Raw genomic sequence first — 27,371 nt, forward strand, 5'->3', positions numbered from 1 at the left:
TGAGTCCCCATAAAACTTAGTGAACTTCGGGAATTTCTAGCCTCGAGGAAGTTCTGCTTCGAGAACCTCTCCAGTAAAGGCTGAAACGAAATGGGGTCTATTCGCAAAAACCACATTGAAACCGTGCTTATTTAGCAATTGTTCGACAACTGCAGCAACATTTTGTTGCCCCCCAGCGTTCTGGTGTCGAATTCTCTCTAATACTCCATCGGCATGCTCATTTTTGTTCACCACATATAAGTTCTGTGGTGCTAGCTGTGCCCCTTCATTTTCTTCGAATAAAGGGTTTTGTCCAACATTTGGGTAGGGTCGTTGTTAGTCAATCTGCAAGTGTACAGAATCTACCCGGTTTTAATTTATCGAACCACAGGGAATTGGAATGTGAATTCAGTTTAAGCCTCGAGTTCACGGTAGGAAAGCGAGTAAAATTCAGTTTTAAAGGTTGATTGTTTTGGTGATTAATTAACAAGCAATTGAAATATAAGTGTGTGATAATCAATAGTGAGAATGTCTTGGGTTCTTGCTTGACTAATTCAGTTCTAATCAACCTATTCTATCCACAAAACTCTGAGTCTCTCCTTGATGTTCTAGCCTTATCAATCATCTATCGATGCCTCGCATAGATAATCCTCTCAAGCCAAAAGATAAGCACAATTCCTTGATAACCTAAACATTTGCTAAAGGCATTAAGCATGCAATTCAGGCCAACAAACCCCAACCCTTCCTCTATTCCTAGTAGCAAGTATAGAAGAGGTAATCCCACAACAAGTCCCTAATCTATAACAAACTTCCGTTCTATTATAGAAAAGTATAAAGCTAGCACATGTTCTAACTTGAAACATAAAGCATGGATATGGGATTCAAGGGTTTACTCAGAGGATTCATGAATAGAAATAGGAATTAAGATTAAAACATCATAAGTCTTACAAAGAACCCAAAGCAAAAGGGGTTTAGCCAAACATGGCTATGAAATCCATACAAGAAGATAAAGATGAAACCTGAAACATAGGGCTTAGAGAAAGCTCCTGAAGCTCCAGAACTCAAACCCTCTCTTCTAACTTATGAAAATATGATAAAATGACAAAAGGTTCAAAGAGAAATGTCTAAAAACCAATTTATAGCCAAAACAGTCGAGTCTGGGCTCTCAGGCGCCAATTCAGAGCGCCTGAGCGCCAATTCCAGCCCAAAAACATGCTCTCTGGAGGTGTCTGGCGCCTAGGCGCCAATTCCCAGCGCCTAGGCGCCAATTCCAAAAGCTTCAGGAAATTGCACTAGCGCCTAGGCGCCAATTCCCAGCGCCTAGGCGCTCAAGCTTCGCTGGAACAGACTTTTCAGCTCCTTGTAACTCCTCTTCAGGCCTCTTTAAGCCCTCCTTCAATTCCAAGCTTCTTGGCCTTCCTCATCCATCAGTTTTAGACCTGGTAACTTAGGCACAAAGTAAAAGAGATATCTAGAAGCTTCAAAGAGTTAATTAGCAAGGAGAACCTTCAATTAAAATAGAAAAGATATGCAAGTCCTCTAGCTAATCAAAATGCAAGAAAAGTCCCTATAAAACTACAAAATTACCAAAGCAAAGTAAAAACACAAATAAAGATAAAAATGCATGAGAATGCATGAAACACTACATGAGACTCAACAAAAAGACTCGAAACAAACTAGGAAATGACCCTAAAAACACTACTAAAATAGGGTCATCACACCACTATACTCAACGACAGCTCGCCCTCGAGCGTAAAGAACACTCGCTTGCCCTCAAGCGCAAGAAATGCTCCCTAAACAAGTGCTCTCAACAAGGAATACTTAAAAGAAAACCGGGGGATTTAGCAACTACAGCTGGTTCCAAAAGAAAGACACAACAATCCACTTCATGCAACTTTTAGACAGAGGAGAGTTTAGAGTCCATCATGAGAAGCATATAGATCTAAAATTCCTAGGATGACATATATATTAAGTACACTAAGCACACAAGTAGTTCATAGGTTATGGATATCATTCACTCAAGAGCAACAGAGATCAAACATGCACAAATTCAATGAGACTTCAAAGGGTTTAAATGTTGGCTTGGTGAAGTACAAGGTGGTTGGTCCCTAAGGAAGACTAGGCTTCAACACTATTGAGTGTGGTCCAATCACATAACCCCGGAGCTTTCAACAATACACTTTACAAACACCAGTCTCTTGACCCCTTTCTCAACTTTCTTTTCTTTTCTTTTTTTTGCACTCCAACTTTGATTAGGAGTTCTTTTCTTTTTATTTTTCTTCTTTTTCAATATTTTTCACTTGGGGCAAGAGACACTTTCAACTTTACTTAGCTCCAAAACAATGCAAGGACCAACACTCCCCAAAATCCAACCAAACATCCGTCCCAATCACTTGGCTACAACAAATTCTCCAATAAGGCTCAAATGGGACAACTAAGGACAATGTTCAAACCAACAACTCTGTAGCTCAAAAACCTACAAGTCTCAAGAATTGTACAAGTATCACAAAGCATGCAAAGAGTGAAATCAATACAGAACCAAGAAGTACAAGTGAGTCAGGATCCTCCAGGGAAATTTTATGGTGAAGGGTCAAAGATAGACCCTTATGGACTCACACCAACTCTATCCTTAAGAAACACTCGGAAGACCAAAGTCTCCTCCTCTCTTCCCCAAAGCATGCAATCACTCATCCCCAAAAGAAAACACAAGTATTCACAAAAACATTTTCAAAACCAGCACAAGTACGAGAGCATAACTACGGGCTAAAACATGTGAGTATAGGGAAGTAAAGACCCAAAAACGACTCTAACAAAACAATGCATGAATAAAAGAAAAATAAAAGCTACAAAAGAAAAATATGCAAAAATGCATGAGGTAAACTAAGGGAAAGAGTTGACCTCCTTTACAAGTTACCATGGAGGCCTTAGATACACCTCCTACTCCATAATCCATGCTCTCATTCCCTGCAAAATGAAACAAACCAACAAGCAAAATAAAACAAGACTTGGGTTGTCTCCCAAGCAGCCCTAAGTTATAGTCCTAGGTGGACTCTCCTTCCTTTGGTGTTAGGAAGGAAATTCCTTACCATCAATCTTCTTACCACATGGGCAAGGTAGCAACCTTGCACAAAACCTTTGGAACAATTCCTCCCAAGAGAGGGTTTCATCTAAACCATCGTACCAAATCCTTGCTCCCCCATTCAAGGAGTGAGGGAAGAGCTTAATCATGAACTCATCACTAGTCACACCTTCCATATTTACAAGGTGACTAGCTTGAGTGAATCGGGCCGTGTGGGCTGTAAGACCCAAGTTTTTAAGCTTATGCTAAGTGAATAAAATCTTATTCACGATTAGGGTTGATGTATTGTGAAGGGAAACCTGAACTAGAGTTTACCAAATGAAATAAATATATGAAGGAGAAAGCTCAGGAAAAGTCTGAGGATCGTACCGAAGTCGATAAAAGTTATAGCACGATCGTTATACGCTTAAACCTAGGTCAGAAACCCTAGTAAATAGCTAGTTTTCACTTATTGGCATTATGGAAGTTAATTCCAAAAATCCTCAGAGAAATGTTAGAACTTCTCTTTTTCCATATATCACAATCGTTTCGAGGCGAAACTCTAGGATCTACGAACGTCCGATTCCAATCATCGGAAGTTTGCCGAAACCGAAACCCTGGTATTTTAAAACCCTAGAATCACCCGACAATGAAGACTTTTTCTATTCAGAGCTTCAAATGAAGATTCTACACGCGTACACCCAATTCTCTTGATGATTTCAATCTTTCTTCAGAAGAAAGTTTTCTATTCCGACATCCGATGCAAAAAGCAACTTATCGGGTAAAATAGTTTTATACCGATTATGCATTAGTCGCCAAAAATACAAGGAGACCTCATTTTAGTTTTGGAATTCTTTCGCCAAAACATATCTTAGAATTCACGGAGAATGAAGCCGGAAAAATCAGATTCGCGAAACTTTCATTTTACCGCGTTTTGACAACCTCTATATATAGCCAAGAATGAGAAAATATCACAAAATCTTACCCATTTCCACCAAGAGGGCCGCGAGTTTGCATAGGGGAGGAGGAGAAGAGATTTTCTTCATTTCTTGCTTGATCGTTGATTAATCAGTGGCTACTTCAAGGTTTCGAGGTATAGTCGCTAATCCTTACCTCTGATCGCTTTTTCCATAGCTTTTCTCTAGACTTTTCTGAGCTGATAGTTTAGAGGTTTTTACAAAACTATCCTGAATATTTCATTTTTGATTCTAAACATCTTCCTTACGTGCCCAAGATCACTTCTGCCGGATTAGTTTTTCCGTTATGTCGCCGAAATTCCGCCGGAATCAATTTATGCCTCAAATACCCATTTTTGGAGTAAAGCTTCGTCTTTTGGGCTGAAAACTATCGCCTTAGCTTAGTGCTAGTAGGATTAGTTGTCATAAACGTCGTTAGTGACGTCCCTGTCAAATTTGCTTTTTGGGATTTCAGTTTTGAAATTCTAAGTTAAAAATCATGACCAAAATACCCCTGCGACAGTTTTTGATCCGATAATTTTTCCGAGTTCAGAATACCCTTAGTTACGGCTAATGAAAGCATAGGAACCAAGTTTGATCGAAGAAAAATCGAACCCTACAATTACCAAAAGTGGCCGAGCCCTATAGGGGGGAGGGGAAAAATTTCCTTTTTCGAAAACTTGTCCTTTCGCGCTAGATTATCGTACCTCGGAGTATGTACTACTTCGTGTAACCTTAGTGATGTATTGATAGCTTAGTTTCTGATAGATTCTGATAGTATTTCTGTGGTTTTGCTCTAAAGGTGATTTTGAGGAATTTCCAGCGGAGCAAGGCTTTGATTGTGAAGAAGCGTTAGAAGATCATCCTGGAGAATCTTCAGGTGAGGGCTTCTCACTGAATCTCTAGTTAATGCTTAGGGTCGATGCTTTCGACATTGTTTACTGTTTATGCACTTGCTTGTGATTGATGGGAAAAAATGTTTTCTGAGGCTTCGGCTGACAATGTAGATGATTCATCTACTGAATGTTTTTGAGAGTGAACTACATGCTATGTGCTATGTGGGTAATTTAGGATGTGTGATGCATGCCTTATATGCTAAGTGCTATGTGGTTATTGCTTAATATGTTGATATATGACATGTTGATTGATTGTGCTGAGTTATTTATGCTTTTGCAATGAAATCTGAGTTTCTGAATAGTGAGAATAGCGGGCAGGTCATGCCGATTTTATTTTGAGAGTTTTGAGAAAGTTTGATAGGACGAATGAGATTCGGGCCTTGTTATGGTGTTTTATGGATCGAGACATTCTCTGGAGTTATTTGGGGATTAGGAGATCCCGAGAACTTATAAGTTTTTAAGATAAGACTAAAAGGATATTATTTTGTAAAGAAAACTCATAAGATATTAAACAACCTCTAAATCTTCAAATAAGGATAATAAACTCGAAAGAAAGCTTTGGATGCAAAATCTTAGTTTTGGAAAACGAGAAGTGTCGTCGGATCCAAGTGTTGAGGAGATGGTAAGTTCTGAGTATGTTGATACTCTTGTGCTCTGGGAGCAGTTGTGTTGATAGGCTATCCAAGGGATGAGCCAAGGAGCTTCACTGAGGTGTGAGACCTTGTGAATGCGGGATACTCCACTGAGGCGTGAGACCTTGTGGAAAGCATGGATCTTCACTGAGGCGTGAGACCTCGTGAACAGCATGAAGCTTCACTGAGGCGTGAGACCTTGTGAATGCGGGATACTCCACTGAGGCGTGATACCTTGTGGAAAGCATGGACCTTCACTGAGGCGTGATACCTCGTGAATAGCATGGAACTTCACTAAAGCGTGAGACTTCGTGCAAGTGTGTAAATTCACTGGGGCGTGAGACCCCGTGAAAGCATAAAACTTCACTGAAGCGTGAGACTTTGTGAATGTGTGAGACTCCACTGAAGCGTGAGACTTCGTGAGAGCATTGATGACTCGAAGAGTTATCGTGAGTGGTTGCACTCATTTTATGATTATTGTATTTTGTCGCAGAATCGACTTTTACCTTAGGGTATTCTTTATAGAGACATAAAGTTAGCTAGAACACGTGGCGACGTGTCGAGTGAGGTCGGAGACGTTGTTTGGCTAATCACATTGCATTCATGCACACATAGGAGGTTAATACACGGCGTGATTACCAGACCTTCGTCGGTTTCCAAAATGGTCATAAGACCCGGAATGCCGTGTAAGAGCGTTTGTAGACGACTCTTGTAGCAGACCGAAATGGCAGACCTTAGGGTTTACTGCTGATCTGGCTACCTTTGTTTGGTGTAAGAGGCACGCGGGCAGAAATGGTCCCACCGTTGCTGGTGCTAGGATTGATCCGTTTGATGTCCATCCGTTTCCGGAATGCATTGGTTAACTGGGTTAACCGCCATATCATTTCATGCAACATGCATACTAACTTAGTTGCTGAGTGTGATTGATAATCGTTAATTTTATCTGATGCATGCTATGTGTTATTACTGTCGTTATATTCATTGCGCAACCCTAGGATGTTATCCCTAGCTATAAGCCTAAGTGGTTATTTTATTATCTGTATCTATTGGTGCTATTATTTACGTAATTCTTTGGAGTTGACCCTCGCGTCTTCTGTGTGTGCTTTGGCAGACAAACGCCCTTTGTCAGATGTCTTTGGCGGGCTGGTTCACGACGGTTCACCCTTCTGGGGAAACCAGGTCTGAGATGCTGGAACCGGAGCGTATCGCGGTTGCGAGAGGAGGACGGATGGTGTACATAGACTAGGTCGTTCTGGATTTCGAATTCAGACGACGATCATGCTAGCATGTAGGATTGAGTGTTAGTGTGAGCTCCTCGAGATGGGATTAGTGTAGGAGTAGAGTCTTAGCTCTGAACATCATTTATTTCTTTGGGGACAGGGTAGTTTCCCACCTGTAGCTTTTTGTGTGGTTTCTTTACGGGAATCACAGAGAGTTGGTTGGACTTAGGAGGTCTTGTTTCAGGCCGATTGGGCTAACTTATTCTCGTTTTTTTGAGGTTTGTGTTGCGGACACTTCACCTCTACTTTGGTCTGTAGTTTTGCCTACGGGCGTTGCTCTCTTTTACTTTCCGTCACTGGAGGTTACTCGTGACGAGGTTGGGTACTTACGGCGGGGGCTGTATTTGTTATTGTATATTAGTTTCTGATTATCCTTCGCATTAGAGTTTAATTTATTTCAGTCTTGTTTATATTATCGAAAAAAAAATATTCACGTTTTTGCGCATTAAGTTTATTTTTGTTACTAAAGTGACGCCACCGAAATCGGGGTGTTACATTGTGGTATCAGAGCACGGTCGAGTCTTTCGGGAGTTGTTGGGGAATAGGTCTTCTGTGCTAGGTTGTGTGACTCTGCAAAGAGTAAAAATTGATTGTCTGCCAAGCGATTTTCGCTTATAATTGATTGAAGTTATTGCTTAATCATATTGTATAGTTACGGAAAAGCTATCTTATGATTAGTACTAACTGTTGGTTTAACTAACCCGAACGATGGTAACCTTCTAACTATTCCTTCTCATTCTAGGATAACATGCTTTATTACTCTCGTAGAACGTGCAACACACCTAACTTGCCTTTACTGTCGAGCTTTGACTTTATAGTTATTACGCCTAATAATACTTTATTTGACCGTTGCTCGTGTTTAAACTATAGAAGTTACACGAGGTTTAGAATAACGCGTTAAGCCTAGAAAAGTAGTCTTGCACCGATGCGTTTAACAAAGAAGCTAGAAGCTGAAGAATGAATCTCCGAGGGATTCCGTATGGATAGTATACGTATGATGTTGAGAGTGTGTAGTTCCGTAGCAACATCATTGAGGATTTAATATCAAGATATTTGTGACTATTGGATGATAGGAACTCATTGACTGATCCAGTAGGTTTTTCTAGATTTCCACCTTCGATGTATTAGGCCTGATCAACTTAATATTGAGGGGGTGATATTCGGAATCACAGCTGGCTATGGACTTTGATAGAAGGATTGGTAAGATTAACTTGATTTGATCGAAGATTAGTTGAGTTTGGGAGGAGAAAGTTCTCATTAAGTAATTGTTATCCTTGCGAAGGAGTTGCAGTTTTAGGAGATGAATATTCTTTTAGGAAATGTGGAAGAGTTACAGAGCATCAGAGATCCAAACTTGGAAAGGTTTAGGTTTTAAGTCTATTAATTCTTGTCATAAGTGTGTAGGACTTGAAGTTTGTCATAATTTGATTGGGAGATTAAGAAGTTTATCGACGAGATGGTAATCAAGTTACAAGAAGGAAAGTGTTAGTATTAAGATGAATACTGTAAGATCCAGAATTAGATAGACTATTTATTTATTTAACTCCTTAATTCACGGCAACGCGTATTATTTATTAATTAATTATGATTGAAATATTATACGCGCCACGACGACGAGAAATACCTTAAGGAATATTTTCCTTATAGTTATTTAATCGCACATTTATATTGTAGTATTTTTATAATATTTTCTTGACTCGAATCTAATCGCGATTTGAGGAAATTTATTAAGATAATTAATTTCAATATTTCAATCTTATAGAGGTTTATTTAAATACAAAAATAAAATTAGAATTATTTTCGTGTGTTATTTCATTTTAATCTTAGGAATTTATACTATTTAATTATCTCTTTCTCTTATAGAAATGACATGTTCTAACATGTCACATTTTTATAATTACCTATGTTAGCCTATCACCAAAGAATATTCTTTATTCTTTTCTTAACCACTTATCCTTTCATTCAAATTTCCACTAACACTTTCTCTCTCTTCGTGGACCCTACCTCAATCAGTTTGACTTTTCCTCTCTTCCCTCATTCACTCTCCAACCGTTTCCACTCTCTCTCTTTACTCATCCAATTTATTTTTCCTTTCCCAATCTCTCTCTCCAAGGGCCCCACATCCACCTATTCAGACTTTTCTCTTCCTCACTCCACACTCTCCCTTCTCACTCACGATTCTCTCCCTCTTTCTCCCACAAAAGAAAAATATCTCTCTTTCTTTTATTATTCTGATTTCTTTCTCTCAAAAACAAAAGCTGCAGAACACTTTCTCTGAAGCTTGTCTGCAACTTCTCTTCTTCCTCCTCACCATTTTCTTCTTCCCAACATGTCTGGAACAACAACACCACCACGAGCCAAAACCGCGAGCACCACCACCTCTATGCCTCCTTCACGCAGCAACCACCACTGTCCATGTTCTGTTTTTCCTCTCCATGAGAGCCACCACCAAAACCCTAGCCGCCACCTTTTTCCTCCGATCTCCGGCGAACCATTAAGTTTTTGGAGAAACCAACGCCACCACTGAACTCCTCTCATCAACCGCAACAAAACCCCTTCATCGATTCGATGATCGGCCACCGTGACTCCGGCGACCGCCGCCGCCGCCGTCTTCTCCGGCGAGCTTTGTTCTGAGAAAGGAGGCCAATTTCTTGAAGCTATCAACCTCCTCTTCCTGAATCCAAGGCTCAATCATCATTAATAGGTGATTATTCTTATCTATTTCAAATTTCCCTTTTTAAAACCCTAGCTTTTCTCTTGTTCATATCCTGAGTTCCATTCTCTGAGTTATGTGCCTATATTTTCAGTTTCAATGGCCACTGGAGGAAGGGGAGAGCACGACTAGACCAGACCAGAGGAAGAAGTGAAGCTCAGTCCCAGGACCATGAGACTTGAGGTAGAAGGAGAAAGATTTGAACACTGTGTTTAGAAATTATATGTTAATAGAAAAAAAAAATATAGTGGTAGTATTTTGGGCTTATCCTTGTATTAATTAGTTATGATGGAAAATGATATTGTTGGTGTCTATATTGGTATTGTTATTCTAAAAATAAAACCATACGTTAAAGTTGAAGTAAATGTTTTGAAGGTTACACTTAGGTTATTTTGGCTGATGAGATCAATGGAGTTATATTGAAAATAAATAATTAAAAATTTCAATCCTTTGTGTAATTTTGCCATGATTCATGGTTATTTAGGGCTGTCCCTTGTTAAATAGAATTTGGATTTTTCACTGGACTTTTTCTGTCAAAATGGTCTCTCACGTAAGCCTTGTAGTTTGTTGGACCATCCTCCCCAATTTTGATGTATTTCAACTCCAATTTCGTTAGCCATTATTTCTAGTTACCTAATATGCTAATGTACAATGACTAATACTCCTTTTTGGGGTCATCTAGTTTTAACTTAAAATATCATTCTCTTTTAACAAATAATGGCCTTGCCTAGACACTAGACAGTTTGATATAGCTCTTGTGAAAATACAACAATTGATGAATGTAGCAAAAATACATTAAAATAAGAATAGTTCTTTGCAACTTTTAGTTCACGTTTTCATTACTCTTGGTTTTGATTGAAGACCTCAGTTTTAAAAGTCAAGCAATTAGAATCACTTAAGTTTTTGACAATAATTTTCTATTGTGATTCCCACACTTAAGATTATAAATTTTCTTTATTTCTAGTGAGCTATTTTGTATCACGAAAATTGGGACAGCTATACCTTTAAAGTTGAGTTTGGAAATGCTTTTGCCTAAAGTGAGTTTGAATTTGGGACTAGCTTCTCCTAGATTATTATTTCTACGCCTTTATCACCTACATGAAGTTTCCTTACATGAAGTTTCCTTCCAATTTTAATGATAACCATTTTAATTGCTCTAGTTGTATAATCCTTTGGGGATTCAATGTTTAAATAATTATAAATAAAAGTTTATCCTCTTGTTAATTAAATGATGTAGGTGACTATATGTCTAGTATTTCTCGTGGCACCAAAATAGAATTTCAAAGAAAGGTATTATTCTATGTGTGTGTGTGATTGTATAAAATAAAGGAAAAGATTTATTGTGAGATGCTATGTAATTAATTAAATTGAAAGAGACTCATTTGTATGATATTGTGAAAAGACCTCAATGAGTATCCTAATAGAGACTGAGAACTCTAAGGAAAACTAGAGGAGTAAATACTAGTTATGTATACTTTTCTATTTTAAAGATATCAGTATTTGGTTTTAAAGTCGACTTACTAAGTCAAAAGTTTTTTGAAGTATTGAATATTGTTACTATTTTGTTGTTATTACAACGACTTGTCTGAATTTCTGAGTTTTATCCTAATGGGTTATAGCCATTATGGGGATTAGGTTTAACATACGTTCGCTTCGAGTCAAATGCCTGAAGTCATAGTTTAGACTTTAAGTCAGTATGTTAACTCGAATAGTAATTACGTTATGGGTACTCATGAAGGGTACGAATGACGGGTGCGCATGACGACGAAGCTAAAGAATAAAAGGGAGCGAACCGACACGGGAAAGCAAAGATGTGTTGGGATTGAAATTGCAGTTAGTATGAGAATTGGCTAAGGTGAGGGCTTCTCACTGAATCTCTAGTTAATGCTTAGGGTCGATGCTTTCGACATTGTTTACTGTTTATGCACTGGACTGTGTGTGATTGGAAAATGTTTTCTGAGGCTTCGGCTGACAATGTAGATGATTCATCTACTGAATGTTTTTGAGATTGACTTACATGCTATGTGCTATGTGGGTAATCTAGGATGTGTGGTGCATGCTTTATATGCTAAGTGCTAAGTGTTTATGATGAGATTTATTGATATATGACATGTTGTTGACTGTGATGAGTTAATTATGCTTCTGTAATGAAATCTGAAATTCTGAGTAGTGAGAATAGCGGGCAGGTCATGCCGATTTTATTTTGAGAGTTTTGAGAAAGTTTGATAGGACGAATGAGATTCGGGCCTTGTTATGGTGTTCTATGGATCGAGACATTCTCTGGAGTCAATTGGGGATTAGGAGATCCCGAGAACTTATAAGATTTTGCGATAAGACTAAAAGTATATTATTTTGAAAAGAAAACTCATAAGACATTAAACAACCTCTAAATCTTTAAATAAAGATAATAAACTCGAAAGGAAGCTTCGGATGCAAATCTTAGTTTTTGGAAAACGAGAAGTGTCGTCGGATCCAAGTGTTGAGGAAGTTGAGGAGTGTTGAGTATGTCGATGTTCTTGTGCTGTTGGAGCAGCTATGTGTTGTTGGGCTATCCTGGGGATAAGTCCGGGAAACCGTTAGTTTCCGAGAGTGTGATATTCTGTGCTCGTTGAGCAGTTGTGACCATCAGATTGAGATGAGTCGGATGATTTGGAGATCATCGTGAGTTATGTGTTGTTATGAAGAAGTGTCTTTTGTCGCAGAATCGACTTTACCTTAGGGTAAGCTTTTAGAGACATTAATTTAGCTAGAACACGTGGCGACGTGTCGAGTGAGATTCGGAGACGTTGTTTGACTAATCACTGCATTGCATGCACTCATTAAGTGGTTTAAACACGGCGAGATACCGGACCACGGCGGATTCCAAAATTGGTTATAAGACCAGGATTTCCGCGTAAGAGCGCTGCTAGGTGACTCTTAGTAGCAGACCGAAATGGCAGGCCTTCGGGTTTTATGCTGATCTGACTACGTGTTGTTGTTGGAGTAAGAGGCACGCGGGCCGAAATGGTCCCACCGTGGCTGGTGCTAGGGCTGATCCGTTGATGTCCATCCGTTCCGGAATGCATATTGGTTGACTGGGTTAACCTGCATATCATATCATGCAACATGCATACTAATTTAGTTGTCGAATGTGATTGTTATTTGTTAATCCTATTTGGAACATGTTAATTGTTATTATTGCTGTTATGTACATTATGGAATATGCAACCCAAGGATGTTATCCCTAGCTATAAGCCTAAGTGGCTATTCTATTATCTGTATCTATCGATGCTATTATTTACATAATTCTTTGGAGTTGACCATCGCGTCTTCTGTGTGTGCTTTCGCGGACAAACGCCCTTTGTCAGATGTCTTTGGCGGGCTGGTTCACGACGGTTCACCCTTCGGGGGGAACTAGGGTTGAAATGCTGGAACAAGAGCGCATCGCGGTCGCGAGAGGAGGACGGATGGTGTACATAGACTAGGTCGTTCTGGATTCAGATTTGGACGACGATCATGCTAGCATGTAGGTTTTAGTGCTGGTGTGAGCTCCTCGAGATGAGATTAGTGTAGGAGTAGAGTCTTAGCTCTGAACATCATTTGTTTTTCTTTGGGAACAGGGTAGCTTCCCGCCGATAGCTTTTTGTGTGGTTTCCTTACGGGAATCACAGAGAGTTGGTTGGACTTAGGAGGTCTTGTTTCAGGCCGATGGGCAAGCTTATTCTCAATTTTTGAAGGTGTGAGTTGCGAATACTCAACCTTTCCTTGTGGTTTGTACATATTGCCTACGGGCGCTACTCTTCTACTACCGTCACTGGAGGTTTACTCGTGACGAGGTTGCTACTTACAGCGGGGGCTGTTTATATATTGTATATTAGTTCTATTGCCTTTCGCATTTGGGTTTTATTTAATTAAGTCTTGTCTTAGTTATTATCAAAAAAAAAATATTCACGTTTTTCCGCATTAAGTTTACATTTTGGTTACTAAAGTGACGCCACCGAAATTGGGGTGTTACAAATACTTGAAGTTGTCATATTTGGACAAGCTACTCAGAGTCTAATAGTGAATGGAACTTTGTTATGGATTTCGGTGATGCATGCTAGAGTTAGCAAGTGAATTTTGCTCAGTTGAATAAGAATCCTATGATTAAGATTGACTTGGGGAGTTGAAAATCATGTATGAGTAAGGGATGTAGTGGTGATAGCAGTTACGATAGTAGTTAAACCTCAGAAGGTTGGAGGATCGGATGACGAAATGACTAGTTAAGTCCCTTGAGGTATAGTTATGATTTGATCTTCTAGAGGATAAATCTCGATTTATGCGAAGTGTTAGAGATTTCAGTAAGTCTGAGTTGGTTTGAGTGAGGAAGGTTTTGAGGACGAAGACGATAATAATGAATTGTTAGATATTAAGATGAAGGTTAGCTTATAAGTTGTTGATAAGTTAATGTTAATGGGGATGAGTCTTGTGATGCACAAGGTATTAAGACTCAAGTTGAGCATTCACTCCGGAGCATAGAGATGTACCGAGTTTCTAAACAACATTTTGGACGAACAAAAGCAAAGGAATAAGTGGTAAAGGCTGTGCGATTGCACGAATGCCAACAAATATTATTTCCAACGGAGACCCGATGCAAGTGGTCCAACCGGACAACATAGAATTGAAAGATGATATGTCTGTTGAGACGCCGGCGGTCAACATTGGGACTAGAAGAGTGAAACAATCGAAGGGAAAGCAGAGTGCTTTAGAGAAAGTCATTTGGAAACAAAGACACAGACGGTGCCATATGGGAGTTAGAGGAAAAGATCAAGGAACACGATCCAGAACTTTTTACTGATCCTTAAGTTTCGAGGACGAAACTTTCTTTTTGGAGGGTACTCATGTAAGACCCAAGTTTTTAAGCTTATGCTAAGTGAATAAAATCTTATTCACGATTAGGGTTGATGTATTGTGAAGGGAAACCTGAACTAGAGTTTACCAAATGAAATAAATATATGAAGGAGAAAGTTCAGGAAAAGTCTGAGGATCGTACCGAAGTCGATAAAAGTTATAGCACGATCGTTATACGCTTAAACCTAGGTCAGAAACCCTAGTAAATAGCTAGTTTTCACTTATAGGCATGATGGAAGTTAATTCCAAAAATCCTCAGAGAAATGTTTGAACTTCTCTTTTTCCATATATCACAATCGTTTCGAGGCGAAACTCTAGGATCTACGAACGTCCGATTCCAATCATCGGAAGTTTGCTGAAACCGAAACCCTGGTATTTCAAAACCCTAGAATCACCCGACAATGAAGACTTTTTCTATTCAGAGCTTCAAATGAAGATTCTACACGCGTACACCCATTTCTCTTGATGATTTCAATCTTTCTTCAGAAGGAAATTTTCTATTCCGACAGCCGATGCAAAAAGCAACTTATCGGGCAAAATAGTTTTATACCGATTATGCATTAGTCGCCAAAAATACAAGGAGACCTCATTTTAGTTTTGGAATTCTTTCGCCAAAACATATCTTAGAATTCACGGAGAATGAAGCCGGAAAAATCAGATTCGCGAAACTTTCATTTTACCGCGTTTTGACAACCTCTATATATAGCCAAGAATGAGAAAATATCACAAAATCTTACCCATTTCCACCAAGAGGGCCGCGAGTTTGCATAGGGGAGGAGGAGAAGAGATTTTCTTCATTTCTTGCTTGATCGTTGATTAATCAATTGCTACTTCAAGGTTTCGAGGTATAGTCGCTAATCCTTACCTCTGATCGCTTTTTCCATAGCTTTTCTCTAGACTTTTCTGAGCTGATAGTTTAGAGGTTTTTACAAAACTATCCTGAATATTTCATTTTTGATTCTAAACATCTTCCTTACGTGCCCAAGATCACTTATGCCGGATTAGTTTTTCCGTTATGTCGCCGAAATTCCGCCGGAATCAATTTATGCCTCAAATACCCATTTTTGGAGTAAAGCATCGTCTTTTGGGCTGAAAACTATCGCCTTAGCTTAGTGCTAGTAGGATTAGTTGTCATAAACGTCGTTAGTGACGTCCCTGTCAAATTTGCTTTTTGGGATTTCAGTTTTGAAATTCTAAGTTAAAAATCATGACCAAAATACCCCTGCGACAGTTTTTGATCCGATAATTTTTCCGAGTTCAGAATACCCTTAGTTACGGCTAATGAAAGCATAGGAACCAAGTTTGATCGAAGAAAAATCGACCCTACAATTACCAAAAGTGGCCGAGCCCTATAGGGGGGAGGGGGAAAATTTCCTTTTTCGAAAACTTGTCCTTTCGCGCTAGATTATCGTACCTCGGAGTATGTACTACTTCGTGTAACCTTAGTGATGTATTGATAGCTTAGTTTCTGATAGATTCTGATAGTATTTCTGTGGTTTTGCTCTAAAGGTGATTTTGAGGAATTTCCAACGGAGCAAGGCTTTGATTGTGAAGAAGCGTTAGAAGATCATCCTGGAGAATCTTCAGGTGAGGGCTTCTCACTGAATCTCTAGTTAATGCTTAGGGTCGATGCTTTCGACATTGTTTACTGTTTATGCACTTGCTTGTGATTGATGGGAAAAAATGTTTTCTGAGGCTTCGGCTGACAATGTAGATGATTCATCTACTGAATGTTTTTGAGAGTGAACTACATGCTATGTGCTATGTGGGTAATTTAGGATGTGTGATGCATGCCTTATATGCTAAGTGCTATGTGGTTATTGCTTAATATGTTGATATATGACATGTTGATTGATTGTGCTGAGTTATTTATGCTTTTGCAATGAAATCTGAGTTTCTGAATAGTGAGAATAGCAGGCAGGTCATGCCGATTTTATTTTGAGAGTTTTGAGAAAGTTTGATAGGACGAATGAGATTCGGGCCTTGTTATGGTGTTTTATGGATCGAGACATTCTCTGGAGTTATTTGGGGATTAGGAGATCCCAAGAACTTATAAGTTTTTGCGATAAGACTAAAAGGATATTATTTTGTAAAGAAAACTCATAAGATATTAAACAACCTCTAAATCTTCAAATAAGGATAATAAACTCGAAAGAAAGCTTTGGATGCAAAATCTTAGTTTTGGAAAACGAGAAGTGTCGTCGGATCCAAGTGTTGAGGAGATGGTAAGTTCTGAGTATGTTGATACTCTTGTGCTCTGGGAGCAGTTGTGTTGATAGGCTATCCAAGGGATGAGCCAAGGAGCTTCACTGAGGTATGAGACCTTGTGAATGCGGGATACTCCACTGAGGCGTGAGACCTTGTGGAAAGCATGGATCTTCACTGAGGCGTGAGACCTCGTGAACAGCATGAAGCTTCACTGAGGCGTGAGACCTTGTGAATGCGGGATACTCCACTGAGGCGTGAGACCTTGTGGAAAGCATGGACCTTCACTGAGGCGTGATACCTCGTGAATAGCATGGAACTTCACTAAAGCGTGAAACTTCGTGCAAGTGTGTAAATTCACTAGGGCGTGAGACCCCGTGAAAGCATAAAACTTCACTGAAGCGTGAGACTTTGTGAATGTGTGAGACTCCACTGAAGCGTGAGACTTCGTGAGAGCATTGATGACTCGAAGAGTTATCGTGAGTGGTTGCACTCATTTTATGATTATTGTATTTTGTCGCAGAATCGACTTTTACCTTAGGGTATTCTTTATAGAGACATTAAGTTAGCTAGAACACGTGGCGACGTGTCGAGTGAGGTCGGAGACGTTGTTTGGCTAATCACATTGCATTCATGCACACATAGGAGGTTAATACACGGCGTGATTACCGGACCTTCGTCGGTTTCCAAAATGGTCATAAGACCCGGAATGCCGTGTAAGAGCGTTTGTAGACGACTCTTGTAGCAGACCGAAATGGCAGACCTTAGGGTTTACTGCTGATCTGGCTACCTTTGTTTGGTGTAAGAGGCACGCGGGCAGAAATGGTCCCACCGTTGCTGGTGCTAGGATTGATCCGTTTGATGTCCATCCGTTTCCGGAATGCATTGGTTAACTGGGTTAACCGCCATATCATTTCATGCAACATGCATACTAACTTAGTTGCTGAGTGTGATTGATAATCGTTAATTTTATCTGATGCATGCTATGTGTTATTACTGTCGTTATATTCATTGCGCAACCCTAGGATGTTATCCCTAGCTATAAGCCTAAGTGGCTATTCTATTATCTGTATCTATTGGTGCTATTATTTACGTAATTCTTTGGAGTTGACCCTCGCGTCTTCTGTGTGTGCTTTGGCAGACAAACGCCCTTTGTCAGATGTCTTTGGCGGGCTGGTTCACGACGGTTCACCCTTCTGGGGAAACCAGGTCTGAGATGCTGGAACCGGAGCGTATCGCGGTTGCGAGAGGAGGACGGATGGTGTACATAGACTAGGTCGTTCTGGATTTCGAATTCAGACGACGATCATGCTAGCATGTAGGATTGAGTGTTAGTGTGAGCTCCTCGAGATGGGATTAGTGTAGGAGTAGAGTCTTAGCTCTGAACATCATTTATTTCTTTGGGGACAGGGTAGTTTCCCACCTGTAGCTTTTTGTGTGGTTTCTTTACGGGAATCACAGAGAGTTGGTTGGACTTAGGAGGTCTTGTTTCAGGCCGATTGGGCTAACTTATTCTCGTTTTTTTGAGGTTTGTGTTGCGGACACTTCACCTCTACTTTGGTCTGTACTTTTGCCTACGGGCGTTGCTCTCTTTTACTTTCCGTCACTGGAGGTTACTCGTGACGAGGTTGGGTACTTACGGCGGGGGCTGTATTTGTTATTGTATATTAGTTTCTGATTATCCTTCGCATTAGAGTTTAATTTATTTCAGTCTTGTTTATATTATCGAAAAAAAAAATATTCACGTTTTTGCGCATTAAGTTTATTTTTGTTACTAAAGTGACGCCACCGAAATCGGGGTGTTACATGGGCTTGGAAGTTCTCATCTTTAGACCCCCCATACTTGTTTTCACTAACAAGCTTGATGAGAGCTTGATTAAGCCCAACATCTTTTTCACTTACCTTGGGGGTCTCCCTTGAAGACCTGGACAAGCTTTTGATCATATCACAAACAAAACCATCATTAATGTTAGTTTGCAAATTAGAATTGAAAACCGAAAATCTTACCTTGTCCTCACCAACTCTGAGAATGAGCTGACCCTTATCAACATCAATTTTAGCCCTACCAGTGGCTAAGAAGGGTTGGCCTAGAATGAGAGGAATCTTTGCATCCTCTTCCATGTCCAGCACCACAAAGTCCACAGGGAACACATACTTTTCCACCTTCACCATAACATCTTCAATGATCCCATAAGGTGTTTTTAGGGATCGGTCTGCCATTTGTAAGGAAAGCATGGTCGGGGTGACCTCTCCTAAGTTCAGCCTTCTAAACATGCTAAGCGGCATCAAGTTGATGCTCGCTCCCAAATCACACAAGGCTTCAACAACAGTTAACCCCTCAATCTCCACTGGGATAGTGAAACTCCCAGGATCCCTTCTCTTCTTAGGCATTTTTCTTTGCAAAATGGCACTACACTCCTCAGTCATCATGATAGTTTCATCTACCTCACTCAACTTCCTTCTTTTACTTAGGATATCCTTCATGAACTTAGCGTAGATTGGCATTTGCTCCAAGGCTTCAGAAAAAGGAATATTAATGTGGAGTTTCTTAAAAACCTCCAAAAACTTGGAAAATTGTTTATCCAAATTTTTCTTAACCAAAGCCTTGGGGAATGGAATCTTGCTGAGTTCAGGAGAAGGAGTACTCACAACTCTAGCTTTCACCGGTTCACTCACTCTCTTCTCCATGACACCCTCATCTTTTTGCTCTACTTTCTCATTTTTCTCTCCCTCAACTTGTTTTTTTGACTCATGTAACACTCTCCCACTCCTAGTGGTAACTACAGCAGAATTTTCTTGTTTAGAAAAAATTAAAGAATCGGGAGAAAACTTACCTTGAGGTATCTCGGCCATTTGCTTGGCCAGTTGGCCAATTTGACTTTCCAAGTTCTTTATAGCCACCCTTGGTTCTTATAGTTGTTCTTCATGCGGTTGATGCAGCTCTCCAATAGCTCCTCTAAGCTCTTCTTGCCACCATCATCTTCACCAACTTGCTCTTGGACTTGTTGAGAAAGTCCAGAGCTTTGACCTTGGAAACCCTGACTAGTAATGGTGCAAAATTCACTAACATTGGGCCCTCCAATAGCCACACACTCCACTTTGGCTGCTGTAGCACCGACCAAATTGGTCGCCTTTATATGTTTCTGGATTTCCGCCATTTCCTCGGAGAGTTGCTTGTTGGAGGCTATGAGCTTGTCATAAGTTTCCACTTCAAAAGAACTTCTTCGGATTTGGCGTTCATTCTTGGAGTTCATGGCTCTCACCGCCATTTTTTCAATCAAATCATACCCCGCTTGTGGGGGAAGAGCATCGAACTCGCCATTTGAAGCTGCATCTAGGCCAAACCTCCAAGAGTATTGTAGACCATCATAAAATGTTGTAACCAATTCAGCTTGGGTGAGATTGTGTTGAGGACATTTCCTCAAGAGCTTCTTGAAGCGCTCCCAAGCTTCATAGAGATTTTCTTCAGTGGGTTGCACAAAATTCATGATGTCTTTTTTCAATTTCCTCAAAAGGGCTCTTGGGAAGAACCTTGTTGTGAATTTTTCTGCTAGGTCTTCCCAAGTAGTGATACTCCCTTGAGATTGTGAAATCAGCCATTCCTCCGCTGCATCCTTCAAAGAAAATGGAAACAAGCTCAACCGAATTGCATCCGTCGGAACATTGTTCACACGGTAAGTGTTGCAATTCCGGATGAACCTCTCCATGTGAGCATGTGGATCTTCCAAAGTACCTCCACCATATTGGTTTTGGCTCACCAAGTTGATGAATGTCGGTCTCAACTTAAAGTTTCCCACTCCCTCGGGAAAGACAATGCTCCCGGGATAGTCATAACTCATGGTAGCCGAAGTGAGTTCCCGAAGAGACCGGTTGGCATTCTCAACTTCTTGTTCACATAATCGGAGGGTGATCCCCTCTTGGATTCTTGCCTCGATATGGGCTTGCATCTCCTCCTCCGTCATTTGGCCACCCATGGTGGTGTCTCTTGTGAGAGTAACCTGAATCTGTGACACTTAAACAGAGAAAGATTAGTAGCACCAATTCTAGACAAAGATAAAAACAAAAAATAAAACCACAAACTAAAAACTTAAACCAAAAAACCACAAACAATTCCCCGGCAACGGCGCCAAAAACTTGTTAGTCAATCTGCAAGTGTACAGAATCTACCCGGTTTTAATTTATCGAACCACAGGGAATTGGAATGTGAATTCAGTTTAAGCCTCGAGTTCACGGTAGGAAAGCGAGTAAAATTCAGTTTTAAAGGTTGATTGTTTTGGTGATTAATTAACAAGCAATTGAAATATAAGTGTGTGATAATCAATGGTGAGAATGTCTTGGGTTCTTGCTTGACTAATTCAGTTCTAATCAACCTATTCTATCCACAAAACTCTGAGTCTCTCCTTGATGTTCTAGCCTTATCAATCATCTATCGATGCCTCGCATAGATAATCCTCTCAAGCCAAAAGATAAGCACAATTTTTTGATAACCTAAACATTTGCTAAAGGCATTAAGCATGCAATTCAGGCCAACAAACCCCAACCCTTCCTCTATTCCTAGTAGCAAGTATAGAAGAGGTAATCCCACAACAAGTCCCTAATCTATAACAAACTTCCGTTCTATTATAGAAAAGTATAAAGCTGGCACATGTTCTAACTTGAAACATAAAGCATGGATATGAGATTCAAGGGTTTACTCAGAGGATTCATGAATAGAAATAGGTGTAATTCAGGTTCCCTCTGATACGATCGTCCTGCGCGATGCTGGGACAAGAGGTTCGACAACCGCTTAACAGTAAAACAAAACTTAACAACAGAAACAACAACACACAGTAATTGTTAACCCAGTTCAGTGAAAAACTTTCACCTACGTCTGGAAGGTTTGCACCCAAAGAAAGGAAATCCACTATCTCAAGATTCAGGAATTACAGACACTCATGAACAACTCAGTTCATAGTTCACTTCCTAATCTACCCAGTGTATTTCTACTTAGAATCTCAACCTAAGTATGAGAGCCCCTCTCACTTTCTCTCAATCACTGCCACAGTGATTGGTAAACACAATGAACAATCAGAGTTTGAACGTAATCAAACAACACAGAACCCTACTTTGCTTTATAGAATCAGTGAGCAAAGAGGATTCACAACTAACAAAGAACGAAGCACAATAACAAATCCTAAAACACTCGATCTCTCTCTCTCAGCTTCGGTCATTCACGTTTTAGGTCTTCATCCTTTTATAGACTTCAGCAGCGGTAGCATGGGCTTTAGGGTTGGCACGGGCTGAAGAAACAGATATCAGTAACAGCAATTCAAAAACACAATCTTGATAGATTCAGTTTCTTATTGCACAAGTAACGATAGAAACCAATCTTTTAGCAAACATATCTTCAGTAAATCTTGCTCCACAATTAAAACCCTTCTGGATAGCTACTTGCTCCTCAAGTAACTCAAAAACATATCTTCAGTAAATCTTCAGAGGGCCCACACCATAAACACAAGCTGAGGACTGATGCCCTAGCTTCACGAGGTCAGATGCCACGGCATCTGCTTCGATAATCGGTTGTTTTGACAAAATGCATGGCAACATGTTCCAACAATCTCCCCCTTTGTCAAATTTTGTCTAAAACAACTCACAATCAGAGAGGATAAAAACTAGAGAGACAATTCTCCCCCTTAGTCAGAACTCCTCCTCAAACTGATGCATCTACACAACCAACTACCATACTTCAGAAGACATAGTCGGAACAAACCACTTAGCAGCACAAACACAAAACCAAAGGTACAATCAGCCTTAGCACATGATGACACCAAAATAGATTAGCTTGAACATCATCGTATCAGAAATACTACCTTCAGAAGCTGGCAGCACATGATCAGGAGCACTACTATCAGAAGTAACGTATCAGAAGTAACGGTTCAGAATCAAACATAGCCATTGTCTTGAACTTGTCTTCAAAATTAAACAGACCAATGCTAGCACTATCAGAACACACATAGCAGAGACAGAACTCCACAGTAGAAACATAGGTCTTCACAAACTTCTGACAACTCAAACATCTGAAAACTCCTCACAAACTTCTGAAACCTCAAAACGGCTGAAAACATCTGAAAACACTGTTCACAAACTTCTGAAACTTCAAAACAACTGAAATCTGAAAACTCCTCACAAACTTCTGAAACCTCAAAACAGCTGAAACATCTGAAAACACTGTTCACACACTTCTGAAACTTCACAATAGCTGAAACCATCTGAAACATCTGAAAATAAAACACATGCATACTACTCCCCCTTTTTAGCACAAATTTGCAAAGGGTGCACGAATACATCAGAAACAAAACAAACTAGTCTTCAGAACTGGAGTCCTTTCCTGATCCTTCTGCACTTTCCTCTGCACACTCTTCAGATCCTTCCTCCTCTTCATTACTCACATTCGGAGCAGCAGCACTTTGTTCACCATCTTGACGTTCTTCTTCTTGTAGCTTGAGTAGCAACGCATCAACTTTGAGCTTCCTGGCAGTGCTCACCCTGATTGTCTCCTGCAAAGCCTTGGAAACCTCCAGTAATTCAGCAATGATGGCCTTAGCGTCAGATTCAGTCACAGGAGGAGCAGATGTTCGGCTGGTTGGTAAGGCAATGTCTAGAACATGTGGCTCCATAAACAAACGGTGATCCAAAGTGATTGGAACTCCACGAGACATAGCCACATCATCTGCCCTCAGAATCTGAGGATGTTGCTTTAAGATTATCTCAGTAAGAAGTGAAGGAAATGAAACAGGCAGCTTCACAGCACAAGTATCAGCATGCTTCAATGTCTGCTCAAACACAAAAGTTCCAAAGTCAAAAGCCATAGACTTGCCAATCCTATAGATCAATTTGGCAAGCGTTGCAGAAACACCAGAAGTATGTTGAGTAGGAACCCAATTCACAGCACCAATCCGGTTAAGAATAGCATACTTCACACTCAGATTTCCAGTAGACAACAACTTCTTGCTGGGCCACTTCTTCACATAACCTGCAGTAAGCTCCTTGGCAACATCATCCATGGACACTTCTTCATCAACAAATTCAATAGCACTTCTTCCAAGTGCTTGATTGACCACAGCAGGTGAGAACATCACACATTCAGCCCGCACATAGACTCTCCTGAATTCTGCACTATCAGGAAGTCCCACATCAACAGAGAGATTCACCAAGAACTCTTTCACAAGCTTCTCATAGCACCGTCCCACATTCTGAATAGTCTTCATCAGACCTGCTTTCTCAACTAGTGCAATGACATCTCTGCATTCAAGAACATCTGAACCAACTTCCCTTTCCTTGGCCATTCTCCTCTTGCAAACAAACTTCCACTTCTGCACATTCTCTTCTAAGTGGAAAGACACTCTATCAATAGGAACAGCAGGAACATTCTGAGGAATACGCTTACCAGAGAACTTCTTTTTCTCAGAAGATCGAATGTCCCAGACACCGACTTCAACATCTGACTCAGAGTCTTCAACTTCAACTGAAATCTTCCTCTTCTTCTTCTCAGTGGGAGTCTTTTCTTCCTTTTGCTTTCCCTTACTCTTCACACTGGCCTGTCTGGATTTCTTTGATGGAGTAGGAGTGACTTCAGGAGAAGAAATCCTTCTTTTCTTCTTCATCCTCGCAGCAACACTATCAGCAAAAGACTCAGTCAGAGGAACATCATCAGAAGCATCATCAGAGATGTCCTGAACAGAGGCTGGATCAGCATCCTTCGAAGAGGATGAAACAGAGATATTAGGCTGGGTAGCATCGCCTGAATTTTCAGGAGAAGTGGAATCCTTTCCAGGAGTTTCTTGAGCAGAACTTCCCTTAGACCCAGTTGCCTCAACATCAGCCACAACATCAGGGGGCGATTTCACTGGAGAATCTTCATCATTGATTTCCTCTTCGTCCGGAACATCCTCAAGAATAGGAACATGTGGGGCTTTGCTGTTCTTGATCTGCGATTTGTAGACCTTACACGTTGGGTTTCTTGATCGCATCTTCTTGGAGGCTTTCTTGGACACAGAAGATGGTTGAGAAAGATCACTCTTCAAACCCATGCACTTGACTCCTTTAGCAGTTCTTTCAATCTTGGCCTTGACAGATTCCTTCTTTCCTGAACTTTGAGACATGATGAATCGAGAGCAAATACAAACAGAGTACAGAACAATGAAACAGATTTGCGAATGAGAGATGATAAGTCTTGAAGAAGATAGATGCACACTCGGTTGAGAGAACACAATTTGCCCGTTGGATGGAGTTATAGGATAAATGAACCATGAAGTAACCTTTTCTCTGCTGATGTCACAACGGCAGTTAATGATGACCAAGAATAAACTAGCCGTTAACATACTGGGGCAAGCTAATTGCTATGCATCAGAAAGACAAATCCCTAGACTTCCTCTTAATTTTTCAAAAGTGATTGCATCAAGGGGTTTTGTGAAAATATCAGCCAATTGCTTGTCAGTTGTAACATGATCCAAATTAACAATCTTATCCTCCACCAAGTCTCTAATAAAATGATGTCTAATGTCAATATGCTTGGTCCTGCTATGCTGTATGGGATTCTTAGAAATATTAATTGCACTGAGATTGTCGCAGTACAATGTCATGACATCCTGTTCAACATCATACTCTTTCAGCATTTGCTTCATCCACATGAGTTGTGTACAACTACTTCCTGCTGCAATATACTCTGCTTCAGCTGTAGACAATGAGACACAATTCTGCTTCTTGCTAAACCATGAAATCAGATTATTCCCTAGGAAGAAACATCCACCAGATGTGCTCTTTCTATCATCTGCACTACCTGCCCAATCTGCATCACAGAAACCAACTAAAGAAGAATTTGTATCATGAGTATAGAGAATACCATAGTCACTCGTGCCATTGATATACTTGATAATTCTCTTGACTTGTAGCAGATGACTGGCTTTAGGAGCTGCCTGATACCTAGCACAAACTCCGACAGCAAATGTGATGTCTGGTCTGCTAGCAGTGAGATACAACAAGCTACCAATCATGCTTCTATAGAGACTTTGATCAACATCTTCCCCCTGTTCATCCTTGGAAAGTTTGATGTGTGTAGCAGCAGGAGTTCTCTTGTGACCAGCCTTCTCAAGGCCAAACTTCTTGACTAGCCCTTTAGCATACTTACTCTGTGATATGAACATAGAATCCTCCATTTGTTTCACTTGTAGTCCTAGAAAATAGTTCAATTCACCAACTAGGCTCATCTCAAATTCAGATTTCATTTGTCGGACGAAATGCTCCACCATTGAGTTCGACATTCCTCCAAAGACAATGTCATCCACATAAATCTGTGCTATCATGAGCTTACCTTTGTCATTCTTCACAAACAGAGTTTTATCAAGAAATTCAATTAATCTTTCATACCAAGCCCTAGGTGCTTGCTTCAAACCATACAACGCCTTCCTCAACTTGTACACATGATCTGGATGATGCGGATCTGTAAATCCTTTAGGTTGTTCAACATAGACTTCTTCATTCAAATAGCCATTCAGAAAAGCACTCTTCACATCCATCTGATATAGTCTGAACTTCAAGAGACAAGCTACACCTAACAAGAGTCTTATAGATTCCAGTCTAGCTACAGGAGCAAAGGTTTCATCAAAATCAACTCCTTCAATCTGAGTATATCCTTAAGCAACTAGCCTTGCTTTATTCCTTGTGACTGTTCCAGTTTCATCTGACTTGTTCTTGAAGATCCACTTAGTACCAATGATGTTTACTTCTTCAGGTCTAGGAACTAACTCCCACACTTCGTTTCTTCTGAACTGCTCTAGCTCCTCTTGTATAGCATTTATCCAGTATTCATCAGTGAGAGCTTCATTGACATTCTTGGGTTCTATCTTGGAGATGAAACAACTGTGAGCAATTATACTTCTGGATCTGGTAGTCACCCCTTCTTGAAGATTACCAATAATGTTTTCTTGAGGATGATTCTTCTGAACCCTGATTGATGGAGCTTTGTTTGATGTGATATCTTTGTCTTCCTTTTCATCAGCACTTGTTTCTGACTCATTGTCGAGGGCGGTTGCTGAAGCATCGGCTGGAACATCAGTACCATCATCATCTTCATTCAGAACTGCTTCTTCCTTCTTGCTTGGTTCATCATCTACAGTCACATTCACAGATTCCATCATGGTCCTTGTGCGAGAGTTAAAAACTCTATAAGCTTTGCTGTTCATAGAATATCCCATGAAAATTCCTTCATCACTTCTAGGATCAAGCTTCCTCTTAGGATCACGATCTGCAAGGATATAACATTTACTTCCAAATATGTGAAAGTATCTTACAGATGGTTTTCTACCTTTCCATAGCTCATACTGTGTGGAGGATGTCCCTGCCCTGATGGTGACTCTATTATGTATGTAACAAGCAGTACTCATAGCTTCAGCCCAGAACTGGTGTGGTATCTTCTTAGCATGTAACATTACTCTAGCTGATTCCTGGAGAGTTCTATTTTTCCTTTCAACTATTCCATTTTGCTGTGGAGTGATGGGGGCAGAAAATTCATGACTAATACCTTCTGTTCCACAGAACTCCAAGAATTTTGAATTCTCAAACTCCCTTCCATGATCACTTCTTATTCTCACAATCACACAGTCCTTCTCATTCTGAAGTCTCATACATAGATTCTTGAATATTTCAAAAGTCTCTGATTTTTCTCTCATAAATTCAACCCATGTATACCTTGAAAAATCATCTACACAGACAAACACATACCTTTTTCCCCCCAAGCTTTCAGCCT

At 40.1% G+C, this 27,371-nt stretch overlaps 1 long non-coding RNA gene and 1 other non-coding gene across 7 annotated transcripts in view; both read left to right on the top strand.

The window, feature by feature from the left end:
- Positions 1-8,901: 8,901 nt before the first annotated feature.
- LOC130721260 (uncharacterized) overlaps positions 8,902-27,371 on the top strand; it is a 42,078-nt gene continuing 23,608 nt past the window's right edge. For 2 of the 6 annotated variants that reach the window (XR_009013368.1, XR_009013369.1), the window contains exons 1-2: positions 8,903-9,505; positions 9,609-11,369. This is a non-coding gene — a long non-coding RNA (uncharacterized LOC130721260). The other 4 variants (XR_009013365.1, XR_009013367.1, XR_009013364.1 and 1 more) reach the window with 4 other exon arrangements.
- LOC130721736 (small nucleolar RNA R71) lies at positions 19,988-20,094 on the top strand. The gene has a single exon (XR_009013655.1). It is a non-coding gene; the product is annotated as a small nucleolar RNA R71 (small nucleolar RNA).

The sequence above is a fragment of the Lotus japonicus genome, chromosome 5 (assembly GCF_012489685.1).
Source record: "Lotus japonicus ecotype B-129 chromosome 5, LjGifu_v1.2".
Taxonomy (NCBI): Eukaryota; Viridiplantae; Streptophyta; class Magnoliopsida; order Fabales; family Fabaceae; genus Lotus; species Lotus japonicus.